General features: G+C 36.9%; 1 protein-coding gene across 2 annotated transcripts in view; it reads right to left on the minus strand.

Annotated features, from left to right (window-relative positions):
• rgs7a (regulator of G protein signaling 7a) overlaps positions 1-13,559 on the minus strand; it is a 56,491-nt gene that overhangs the window by 24,536 nt on the left and 18,396 nt on the right. The gene's annotated exons all lie outside the window — the stretch shown is intronic.

Below are 13,559 nucleotides of genomic sequence, written 5' to 3' on the forward strand. Positions count from 1 at the left end.
CACTCTTTCCATAAAAGTCCTCTAAAGATGGAAGGCAGAACCATTTATCTTATGGATAATACCTTTTGACTATTTTTAATGGATTAGATGCCACTTAAAAAAAGGATGTAGCAAACACGTGCCACAAGAATCCTCTTTGCATGAATGTAGGTGAGAGGAGGTTTGGATTTCTTCTCACTCTCCAAAAACCAACATTTTGAATTAAACAAAACACTTAGAACCTGGGATTTAAGGGAAGGAACACAGGAACCTGAATGAAGAGGATACAGCACTGTTAATGTTGTGGCTAATGTGCTTCAGCAGGAGTACAGGCAGACCAGTGAACTGATTGTATGACTTGTCATCTAACAAGTCTCAGATAATAAAATTCAAACTGCAGGATCATCCTCCTCAGTTTTGTTTACTCTCTCTCTCTTGAATACTGTATGACACAGGCAAACCTTATCAGAGCAACTCATCTTTGAGGCCAATTCCTTCTTATGTTATGGAGGGTTTTGTGTGGAAGAAAATTAGTTTCTTGACAACACCGGAGAACAGTTTTGATTAAGAAAAGGCTGGGATAAATATGTAAATGCTGAACCACTCAGATTGGGGCTGTTTGTGTGACAGTACTGGATGATGAAAGCTTCTAGCTACTCAAATACCCTGTAGCTAAAAACCATGCCAGTTAGTGATTGGAGCCTAATTGACAATGATAGAGAACAGGCAAAAACTGAAACTACATAGCTGATGGGTTACAGTCAGAAGGACCAAGAAAGTCAAGGATGAAAGGAAAAAGATCCAGATTTACTCTTAAAAATATTTCTTGATCATTTTCATATCCTTAATTCTTTAAAAAAACAGTGTGCTTAATTTTGCTGATGGAATTGTTTCTCAGGAACCCTGGAAAGACTTCTAGTGCATGCAAACTAGGAATTTCTAGCCACAATGAGAGTCTTTTCCCGACTTTTATGAAGTCATTCTGTTGACAAAACCTTTACCAAACTGAAAATGGAAAAAGACCACAAAAAATATTTTCTAACACTGTTAAAGTTTCCAGATGATCGGATCTTCACTTCTGATGAAAGCCTTAGATCAGGGGTCTCAAACTCCAGTCCTCGAGGGCCGCAGTCCTGCAACTTTTAGATGTGCCACACCTGAATAGAATAATTAGGTCATTAGAAAGGCTGGGAGAACTGATCTACACAAGGAGGAGATAATTAAACCATTACATTCCAGTGTTTTGTACCTGTTACACATGTAAAAACTGTAGGACAGCGGTCCTCGAGGACTGGAGTTTGAGACCCCTGCCTTAGATCATGATTTTGAGTGGTTGGATTGCCTCAAGAACTTCAAGAACCCCTAAAGGTATGATCCCATTTGACATGTTCTTCAATTCAGAACTTTCAACAATCCTAAGGAGCAAGTCTTAAACTGATGAAAGTAAACATATGGTGTCACCCTTTTAAAACATTGCTTGCTTGCTCTCAGGGCTGTTGCTGGTCATTAGGGCACCTGAAGCACAAATACTCAGTGGTACCACCCCTACTAAAACAGCAAAACCGTATCAAGTAGAATAAGACGGTGACCGGAGAGAGTGTGAGAGAGTATCATCCTGCTGTCTCTTCTCCAAATTTGAAAATGAAACACAATATAATAGATCACTGGGAAGAGGTTGGATTTTGTATATATGTATGGGAGTTCCACTGGGACGCTAGTAGAGATTCATCTTTCTCTGGAGCAAATTTGTTGCTTTTGTATTGCTTACATCTATTACCATGCTTCACAGATTTTCATTTATGTTATTATGACCTATTATAATGATTTTTCTCAAGCCCATTTTATTGTTGCTGCTCCAGGTCATTTAGTGCCCAATGCCTGGTCTAGTGTGTTTGACTCTGGTGACTTCTTCCCGGTTTTGTGAAAGCAAGTCACCTTTGTACAACTCACCTTTTCCAGCAAGAAATTCTATTGTCTCCTCCTATAGCATTTTTTTATGTTTATTTTTTCTCACTACTAGCATAATTGCACTACTTTCTGTAAATGGTGTACTGAGGCATCCTATTTTTTGGTTTTATTGTTTTTAACTTTATAGTACTATCTGAATTTGTGAGCCAAAAAGATGGTGGCAGATTTTATGCTTTTTTATTTGGTCAATTTCAGTGTAATGTATCACCATACTCTGACACTTTCTTTGAGTATATCACATTTTACTATACATTTCAGTCAAATTTATTACTAACGTTTAGTGTAAACAGTATAAGTAATTTCATGATTAATAATTCAATATTCACGCAGCTGCTGTAACCTGCTTTTGTGCGATGGGTGGCATTTTTGTTCAGCGTTTAAACAGACCGCTAATGCCCTTATAACACCAACTGTCTTTCTGTGTCTGTCTTCGTCTCACTGTTGCTCAGAGAGTCAGCTGGCACACAGAGACAGAGCAAACAAGGACAACAGCAACAGTGATCAATACTTCACACGCTCTCTCCAATCCCTGCAAAGCCTCACCGCCCACAGATGGTAAAATGCCACCAGCGTGAATATTCAAGATCTAAAGCTCTTGACGTTGGGATGCTCTTTGGCTTCATGTAGAGAAAAGGAAGAGAGGAAAATCATTTCCCTCACGAGAGAGGGAAAGAGAGAGAGACCAAGACTCTCTTCCTGTCTTTCTTTCTCCATCTCCCACCCATCCACCCACCCACCCAGCGCTGTCTGACTGCGTCTCTGCAGCCTCTTAACAGATAAGAGTGAATGTTTTGGCTGCACAGTGTGAATCACTGAATAATGATGGCACTGGACTCAGTACATATGAAGTGACTAACAAAAGCTGCGGATATAAGCACACACTGAGCTTCAGTACAAAGCTTGAAGCACTTCAAAGACTATCAGTGAGGGCACTTGCGGTGCAATCAGAATGTTCTGAAGTACCATTTGGAGCAAGAAAAAAAAAAAAAAACATCTCAAATGCGGTTTGTAAATCAGGGCTGTCCTCTTGGATTTCTTTTAAGCCACTGTTAAGAAAAACCTGCCCACTCATTCAAAAGGCCAGGTTTAGGTAGCATAAGATGACAAAATATAATGTTAAATGTGTAGTAGTAAGTAAATCTGCAAGGTGCTGTATTTTTAGAATTTGATCTCAAGCGAGTCCGTGTGGAGGTGACTTGTTAGTTTCCCCAACAAGAGAAAAATAGCTATTACAGTGAGGATGGTGGCGGCAGTCAAACAAGTCTCCACTTAATGCATGAACCGTTATAGCTTCATGCGTTTAGAAATACAAATGTGGGTGAAGTGTTGATGGACATCTCTCTGGGCTTCAATCAGCTGCTTACAAGATGCCTCAAGAGACATGGCTCGAAATTGCAGGGAACTGCTATGACCTTGACATTTAAGTGAGCTCCTCAAGCCAAGAGAGATCATTTGTTGTTAGGGCTGCAATACCTGCAGATTTCTAAGTACGGCTCGAGTACACAATGTAGGTCATACTCTGAAAACGGCTGGGCAATGAAACACCTGAGCCGGGTTGTTTTCCTGGCTCAGTTTTGTGCAAAATAGGGTAAAAAAAAAGGTTGGGTTAAGACTTTAGTCACATAGTGAGATGCCAAAGAGTTTGAAGAGAGGCTGCACAAAGTATACCTCCAGATTCTAACTAACAATAATGTCCAGATTTCTTTTCTTTATCACAATGTCCAATAGGCAGTCTTTGTAAGTTTTCTCATCTTGTAGACTACAATAATGCAATAAGTGTGGGAAAAGAGAAAAATGAAAGTGTCCACGATTGGCATGCAGAATCTGCATGCACACCACTCAGAATATAGTATCCCATAAAATATTGTAAGCATACATTAAAATGATATATGCAATTGTGATAATGCCCACAATGATACTGCAATGGCCTTTGAGATAAACATATTGGAAGACATGAGGTACACCCTGGACAAGTCACACAGACAAACAAGACATATTGCTATACACATTCTCATATCTAAGGATGATTTATAGTGCTAACACACACATACTTTTGGAAAGTGGGAAAAAGTCAGAGTATCTGTAGAGAATCCAGGTATGTCCAGTGCAGAACATGCAACCAAACAGGACTGAAACCCAGAAGTCTTTTTTATGACACAACATTGCACCACTGTGCATGTGCTAAATGATCAGGGGGGAAATTTAAGACTATCTGATAATATCTGAAAAGATCTTTCAATAGTCAGGCTCATTGTTTATCTATAAATAACTACCTGGCTATATTGACTTTATCACAATTTCTTTGGTGAAAGTGTGACTGTTAAACACATAAAACTTGCTTCCTCTATTTAGATTTGTGGACAAAGTTGTTCTGTAGTGACAACTAATATTTTTATTAGGTGTGTTCCTAAAAGGAGATTCACATAAGAATTATGATTATTATTTACTATGATTCAGACTTAATATAAAATGCCCCAAAATCAATTTTAAAAGATGAGTGAGGATCTTTTGAATAACCATAGATTGAAGCAGAAATCATGAATAATTGTTTTGAATCTAACATTAATTTTGAACATCGTAAATGAATCATGATAGATTTCCATCAATAATATTTATATAGAATATTTTATTAGCGCAACATATCTAATTTAATACTGGGAAAGAGGTTCAGTAAACTCTAATCAAGTTGTTTAAAACTTGAAAATGGTGATCTGGGTATCCTTTAACTCTTTTCTCTAAACCACAGTTTTTGACACTATTTGGTCAAACCTAAATCAATTTTGTCTTAACAGCATGAAGCCAGAATTTAGGTTTAAAATATAAACAATCCGTTTTTTGTGTGTATTTGTCCATGACTAACCAATGTTTAAATAATAAGAAAACTCAATAGTTAATAAACCAATTAAATTGTTAAAACGAGCCTAATTAGCACACCATTAAATACCAATGTAGCCCAGTGCCTACAGCTAGCTTTGATATCAATTCAGAAAATGTACTTTCAAAGTATCTAGCTACATATTCTCTTGATAAAGTGTAGAGTTCACAGTGCAACCCCTTTTTAAAATCCGAATATGCTGATTCATATCTCCCTTTTATCTAATGATTATAGTCTTGTCAGTCAGCTGAAAACTAATTTAGAGTTCATGCTAGCTTTTGTTGGTCAGTTCAACACTGATAGAGAGGAAATTAAAAGAACTTGTGCAATGTTTTTGTATCTCACTCCCCTCCCGTCTTCTCACTAGCATCGCTGTGATTTCTAAATGTTGTGGCCTTGAATGCTGTGGTAGTACCTTAGTATTATCTTGACAGTGGACAAATGTGTCTACAAAGAGAAAATAAAAAGTACTCCTAACTCCATATTGTATAATTATACAAATATATGTCATGTATTCAGACGATTATTAAGCCTGAAAGTGCAAACTGTCTTGTAAAATAAAAAAATGCAGCATCAAATAGGTGAACAACCCAGTTAAAAACCAGCTGCCTGAGGTGGAGTGAGAGCCGCCTGAGAAGAACCTGTGGCTATAAACCATGACAGCACCAGCAGATAAAACAGTCTTTGAGGCTGGTTGATCCTATTTTTCTCTGAACTCCTGCTAGACTCAGTGAACCTATGTGGAGGCTGAGGGATAATATTTATCTTCTGCTGCCCCCAAAAAGCCAGTTGTGATTTCAGGAAATGACAAAATGTCCAGCATGCAACATGAAATACATGAAATAGCATTGAATGTACTGTTTTAAAAGTGAATTCAGTTAAAGTTGATAAGCTTTCGCAAAAAAAACAACAACAAAAAAACATAATGTCTACATTACAACTTTGTTAAATAACTCTGAAAAGCTGTGTCGCCACACATGAATCACCCACTGCTACTGAACAGACTTGTGCATTTGCATATTGAGCAAAAGCAGAAACAAAATGTTCTTCGTGCAATTCTAAGGGGAACAGGACAAGCCGTATAACGCAGGAAAAAGCATAAAAACCAAATTTTCACAGTACAACAGTACAATATTTTGTTCAAGGCCAGTAAATGACAACAACTATTAAAATTTGACTAACCAGATACAGTGCTTTAAGATTAAAAAAATAATAATAATAAAAAACACTGCCTTAGCTTTTAACTAAGGCAGTTCAACACTTGTTAAATGACAAAACTGCCCTACAAATAGGGGGCAAAAATTATAGGGTCATGCAGATAAGGTGAATAGATTCCATGTTAAGTTACACTGACGTCGCCATATTAGTTACCACAGCAACACATTCTAAAACCACTATTGTAAGGATATCTTTGGCAACTTGCCACCACTCATTCATATGAGAGAAAGAAAGAAAAAGAAAGGAGAGTCTTGAGGAAAGCGAGGGGAAGAAGTCATGCAGTGCATAGGAGTACATTTAATGGAATACCCTGCAGTCATGTTTTTTGTTATTTCTTTACAGTCATTATTTTATTCAAGACTGCAGCTGAAGCAAAAATACATAAATATATTAATATTACTTCATTTAATTAATACTTTTTTTAACCACACACACTAAAGTATGCCTGAAACTACCCAAGAAAATAAAGGTATCTTTCTGCTCAATGTGGTTTTGTCTTAGAGAAAACAGAAAGCAATAAATCTAAACTGAGTCCTGATATGCATTATGCACAGGTTATCACCCAGAGGCCCAAAGTACAGCATGTTAACCATCAAGCATTCAGAGTAATGGGAATACTTGAAAAGGACAATTATGTAAGAACAGAAAAACAAGGAGCCAAAAATATACTTATCTAAAAAAGAAAAGGAAAGAAAATCAGTTGAGCTGTGTTTGCTTTGATTATATTACATCTTCTGTGAAGATGTTAAGAGTATTATGGATAATACTCATAATCATAAATGACTCAAAACTCATGTTTAAATTTAATCAAATATAATTTTAGAATATTTTAAGCAACATCTGGGGTGATTCTGCTTCATATTTGGGCCACTCAGCTCTTATGAAAAATGATCATCTATGAACACCATAATAAGTATGAAGAATAACTATTTTTAGGCTGCAGGACAGTGAGAGAAAGTGTGACTTTGAGTAGATAGCATTGACTGACAGAGTACTGCAAAGTTGCCTTTTTATCCAAGCAGGATTTGGATGTGTTGGCGGCCTTCTGGAGATTGAGACTTGGGTAAGGCTCTACATTCTCCTGAACATACACAGAAACTACTGCTAACCTCAATAACTATGCTAATTGCTAATACAAGACTCTAAGAACAATTTAATATTCTCAAATGTAATCACTTATTCTTTGTTTTTACATAATAGTAATTCCCCTTATTACACTTACTGTTCTCCCACAGAGCAGTGTGATGTTGTCACTGCGTCTAAAAGACTTTTAGGCAGGAAGTCAAGAAAACAATATTTCCACAATTGTTCTTCACTTTTTTAATATTTTCCCACAATTCCTAAAATGAATTAAAATAAGCTAATGTCTTTATTTGCAAGTCAAAGCTCTACAAAAACCAGAAAAAAAATTTTATAGCACCTTCTAGGATTTTATTTCTTTATTTTTGTGATCTATTTTCTTAAAACAGAAAATGTGAACCAATACACGGTCATAAAAGCTGTTGTTGTTCAAACATTTGTTGTTAAACTTCAACATCCTAGAAGAGACACAAAAAACAGATTTTATTCAGACACAAACACACACACGCACATTCTGGCTTCGTAAATACTGTACAAAGGCTACAAACTTAACACAGCCCACTTGAAACATGATTGGTTGATTTGTTTCCTTGCCCAAGATTTTCTGTCCCTTTATTTTTTCACTTACAATTTTCCCTGTTCATGCAACCCTTCATTTATCATAGGTTTGCTGACGGGGGTGCTCAGATGGAGAACGGACAACAGTTTGCTTCTCAGCAGGCCAGGGTCACATAACGAAAGGAGCAGATGCCCAGGTGAGAACAGCGCCCGCAGAGAAGGCAATTACTCTATCCAAGCAGAAGGTTTTTTGGGTTTTTTTCTGCTCTCTGTGAGGGAGATTGTGAAAAGACACTGATGAGCCGTTTAACAACATCTGCAATTTGCTGCTTTGTAAGCCTTGTTTTCAGTTGAATTCATCAATACAGTTCTGCCTTTGCATACACACTCATGCTCCAGCAAGCAATCAATCAAATGTGAATGCCTGTTTCTTAAAAGGACACTTTACTGTTTCACATTTCAGGATGTTCTCTCTCCCTGCAGTTTCATTCCTTGTCTCTTTTTATACGCCATCATGTGACATGAGCAATAACATCACAAACTAATCACACATTATAAAGAAACCATGGAATTTTTGGTTTCTAAAACCTCCTCTCACGACTAATTTAATTAACATGCTACACAATGTACCAGCTGGTACTGTGCTTCTTTGTCCATAACACAAGAGAGAATTTAAGGGAATACCTCTTTCTCACAAAACTGAGAGCTTTGGTGGGACAGTGATGACAAACATCGATTTATTTGAAAGATTATGCCTGGATGTTGTCAACCATAATGCCTTCCCTGCTTTGAAATGTTCGAGGTGTGACTGAGAGCCTGTTAATGGCTTGATCTGATTTGGGCTGAATGGCTAATGGATGAAAGTGAGTCTGATGTTTGCAGGCAAACAAGCAGATCTTTGATTCCCAATTTAATGATACTGACTGAGTGCCTTGTGTTGTTTGTTCTGCATTTTGTTCTGTACTCGTGAACTATTTGTGTGATACAGTATTTACTTTAAAGTTAATGTGCAAATAATTAGGCATTGTTTTTTATTTATTTTTTACCTAGTATTAGAGATATAAAGGCCTGACTTAAAGTTATATTACCATTGATGTTATCCAGTACAATAAAGTGTACTTTTACCATTTGTGAACACAAACTGGATTAGTAAAAAGAAGCAGCTTGCTCCCACATACATTTCTAAGTGGGTGGAGCATTGATAGTTCGAGGAAATGTACAACAATTTCTAGCTGAAAAAGTGAATGTTGATTATTTTCCCTCTACAATTTCAAACCTTTGCAGCTTTGGCCATTTTCTTTCTACCTAATTTGTTTTTGTAAGAATTACTTCTACTGATGCATATTTCATACTAAACATGAGTCATCTTGAGAACTAACAATTTCTGGTAATTTTCTGAATTCTACTTGTCGGCTAAAGAAAATGTGGTTTTACGACTTCAATGAAAAATATCGGTGAGCAGCATGTGGGCTGTAGTTATTTTGGTTTGATCAGGGGTCAGAATCCCTCACACTTCATAAATAGATGCATAGTGGGCCCATTTAGGGATAGAATATCTTACAATGCATTTATTTTGTTAATTTCAATCAAAAGTACACAATTGAAATAAAGGACATATATTTGTCAATTTTCTGTAACAATTTATTCTCAAAACTCATAAAAACACTTGGTGTGTCTTTTTATGAGTTCTAACATGAAGACATACAGACCGGCACTTTGTCTTCATGTTTTGAAGTACATGATGTTTGTGATGTGTCAGTGTTTTACAGTGTGTTACTGTGTGTGTTTGAAGGCACAAGTTAAAACATTGTTCACTTTTTTCTCTTTCCATACTTTGATTGCCTGACCATCAAGAGACCTGAAGTGGTCAAAAAATTATAAGATGGAGTTTCACAGACATTTCCATGGCCTTGGTGCTTTCACTGCAACCGCTCGCCATGCCGAAGTGAGTAAAGTTTCAGCATGTTGATGTGATATGGAGGTGCAATGAAAAAATAATTCTATAAACTACCATCAGTATGAGATTGGGCAACTGTAGTATTAGGTCAGTGCTACAACAATTGAGTAGCATTCATTTAAATTTCATAGCATTTTCATCTGTTTGCCACATACACTATGTCTCTGAGTTGCAACTCTCACTTAAGTAAATATTTTTTAAGTATTCAAACAATCTTTGGGAGCTCAGCTTAGCGGAAAATTAAATAAAGATGTTACAACATCTTACAACATTATATCATGGATATAATTATGATCTTAGAACGTTAGCCCAGCTGTGTATCTTCATTTTCCATAGAAAGACAAGACAGTTAATTAGCAGTCAAAGGTACACTATATTGCCGAAAGTATCTGTTCATCCCGCCTCCCCACCCCCAAGTCATTTAGTTCATATATTACAATACCTTCCACAGCCACAGGTGTATAAAAACCATCACCAAGACATGAAGACCTCTTCAACAAACATTTGTGAAAGAACAGGTCACTCTCTGAAACTCGGTGAATGGCATCTGTGCAATAAAATCCAGTTGTGGAGTTGTTGGGGAAAAAAAGTCAATAATGCCCATAAACATGCTCTTAAACTTTGAGGAAAACCTTCTTGAAAGAGTTGAGATTGCTATAGCAACAGATGGTTTGCCAATGAGTTAAAAATTGGATGTCACTAAAATTTGTGTTTGTGAAGACAGATGAGCAAATATGTCTGTTATTATGAGAACACAATTATTCATTGTTTTAAATTGTCCCTTTCTTGCATTGGTTTTTCAACTTTTTTTATTTTAAATGATTTATTTCAAAGTCTAATAATATTTATTAGCTAACCCTCAAGGTTGCCTAGAAGCATAAGAAACAGTTGTTGAAGAAGCATTTTTGCTTGATAGACAGATGGTATTACCACTGTTTCATTAAGAATGCTTTCCAGAAGGCTATAAATTGTAACAGTATTCCCATCATTTTTAACAATTTACTGCAAAACAGCTTTCTTCTACACATCCAATGATAATCAGTGTACTTGCTGTATGGCTTTAGAAGGATGTTTGATTTTCTCCATTGTTCTTCAATGGCTTCTTCTAATCACCCGCAACAAGATAAAGAGAAAGAGGATTGAATCATGGATGAGAGATAGTCATCCAGATATTTCTGCTACAAGGATAAAAAAAAACCTTACCATTTGTCCTCATTTGACCGCGCTGCAGTTAATGAAGATTCTGCTCCAAATATACCAGCTTATACTTTATGCAATACATATAAAATGATGTTTGAAAGAATGATAGCACATCTTCACATCTTAGGGCAGCCTTTACCCTTTTGTGATATCTTTTTTAGTTAAAGTGATTAACTTTTTATTTCACGACCATTCCAGTTGCCTTGTGGTGTATTAAAACCCTTTATATTTTTACCAAGCAGCTATTTTCTTGACCATTTCAGAAGAAAATTGATGCTGTGACTTGTTTTCTTTCATACTTAAATTATATTGAACTAAAATACGGTAAACCATGTTGCAACAGTTTAGCATATTTACAAATCTTGTACAATGTTCAAAGAGGAGAAAATAGACCTTCATAAAAGCATATGAAAAAGCTGACTAAAAGTGAATGGCTCAGTGGTTCTTCAAGACATTTTTACATTTTTATTCATGTAAATGAGCTGCTGGAGAGCAGCTTAATTTTTGAGTCATTGCACCTCATTTTAATGTTTAAGTCTTAAAAGAATTTTTTCAAGTCAGTTTTATTAACTAAGCTTGTAACGTTAAATAAAGACTGCAAATGATTTACTCGGATGTGCATGTATCTAAATGCAGTAACATTCAGAAGTCTTTTGAAACTAGACCTTGCTAACTTGTCAGCTTCATCAGCTTATTCCTTTGCTATTTTTTTGTGAACCATTCACATCATCACAATGTTGCTTATACTTTACCAGAAGAGATGTAAAGTGCATAACATTTTGCCTTCACAGTAAACCCAAGGGTTATTATGCAGGTTTTGTCATATCACATGGTTTGTTTCAGGTGGGTATTGTCACTTGCTTTACTTGTTTCTGGCATCCCCACCCTTTTTTTCCCCCACTGTAACAAATTTTTCCATCTTTCCTTTGCCATCAGATCATAGGTCTGCTTGACTTTGTAGGCTGCTTCTACTGGGTTCAACAGGCAGCCTGTTGATTAGCAAGAGTACTGCTGCCACCTAGTGACTGGAGGCTTATTTATCATTCAAGCGTACATAAAGAATACAAAAAAAAAACTGTCCTGTTTCCGGTGCCTCCCAGCACCTCCCTATCTGTGCCACTATTTGAAGAGTGGAATACCCGAAGTAGAGTTAATTCAACTCAGAGGTATTTTGCCTGTCTTCTTATTTAAGATAGTCGAATCCACAGCTTACATGTTGAGAGTCCACATTGTCGTGAATAAGCATTATCTACTGTATGTGTGAATACAAGTTTAACTAAGATTTTGGATCAAATAGTATGTTAAATAAGTATAACTTATAATAATAGTATCAATTAAATAAGTACGTTAAACACTAGCTTGCCCAAGATTTTTTGAATTTACTAATAAGTATCTACAACTTAAACAAAAACTCAACAATCTCTGGTTACACGTGTTCTGAAGGATTTCTGTTTTCACTCCCATCACACTGCTATTTAGTTGACTTTGTTTTCTTACTGTCTTTTTCAAAATCCACTTTGATCTAATTGGTGGGATTGTTTAAAGGGCGAGGCCACTCTCATCGTCCTCATCTCACTCTCTTTTTCTCGGTGGGCGGGTAGTGGGCGCAGTGACTAAGCCAAGGTTAGCCATCCGCTCAATAATCCACTGAAAGCCCATATCCCTCCTGCCCACCCACCATGATTTTATCACTCAGTAGTATGCTATCATAAGTTAGCAGATAATAATATGAGAGGCCTGATACAGACGAATCCTGCAGAAGTTTTTCTAACAATTTACCCAGTGGCTTAACCCGTCGTTTGTGACTGCTCAGTTCTTCTTACACACACCCCATTTGCTCATATACAGATCTACAGCACTGTTAACATCGATTTTTGCACCTCTTAATGACATTGATTATTTACTTTACAGTGGTTTATTGTGGAAAACTGGCAAAGGCAATACAGTGTTGGCAAGCAAAAGCAACCACACAGTTAATCCTATTTCAAGGAATGTGTGTAAGCTAGTTTTCAAACTGTCTGGCATTACTCTTGAGGAGTCTTATCTCAGGGCACCAGGAACTATATTTACGTAGACCAAACAGGGAGACAAGGAAATAGGGATGATAGGAAAGTAAAAGAAACAGGGAAAGAAGCTGTGTATGGAAACCGAGATGCACGGGGAATAGAAAAGAAGAGAGGATGCGGTCTATTTTTAGGTCTGCACAATATAAGAGAGAGTGGGACTCACTATCCCTTCATTTCCCACATTCCTCCTTGGCACGTGCAACAGACACTCGGGACGGCTCTGTGTGCCCAGAATATCAATAGGCAAGAAGCAGCTGGATCCTGGCAGGCTGACATCCTTCTGTCTTCTCCTGTCTGCAGAGTCGAGACAAGGACTGGGTGTCCGACAGGACTCGCACACATGCACATCAGAGGACATATCACTCAGTATAGGCAATAAACCAATAATGGCAGAATGTTTGAAGCAAGTGACACTTGAACCGCCGAGTGAGGACATGATGGATCATGGATCATGGTTGAGAACTAAATACATGTGAAGTGACTCAGACTGAAGAAATCATTAATACAGACCTAAATGATCCTGAAGATATTTTAGAAGATTACAGATAGGAATGATTAATGCTCGAACGATTAGTGCTCCTTATGGTAAGCCCCCCCAAAAAAACCTCACAAACAAGATTAAGATATTTTGAACAAGGACAACTTTAAAGATTAAGCT

Source organism: Xiphophorus couchianus, chromosome 22 (assembly GCF_001444195.1).
Source record: "Xiphophorus couchianus chromosome 22, X_couchianus-1.0, whole genome shotgun sequence".
In the NCBI taxonomy this organism is placed as follows: Eukaryota; Metazoa; Chordata; class Actinopteri; order Cyprinodontiformes; family Poeciliidae; genus Xiphophorus; species Xiphophorus couchianus.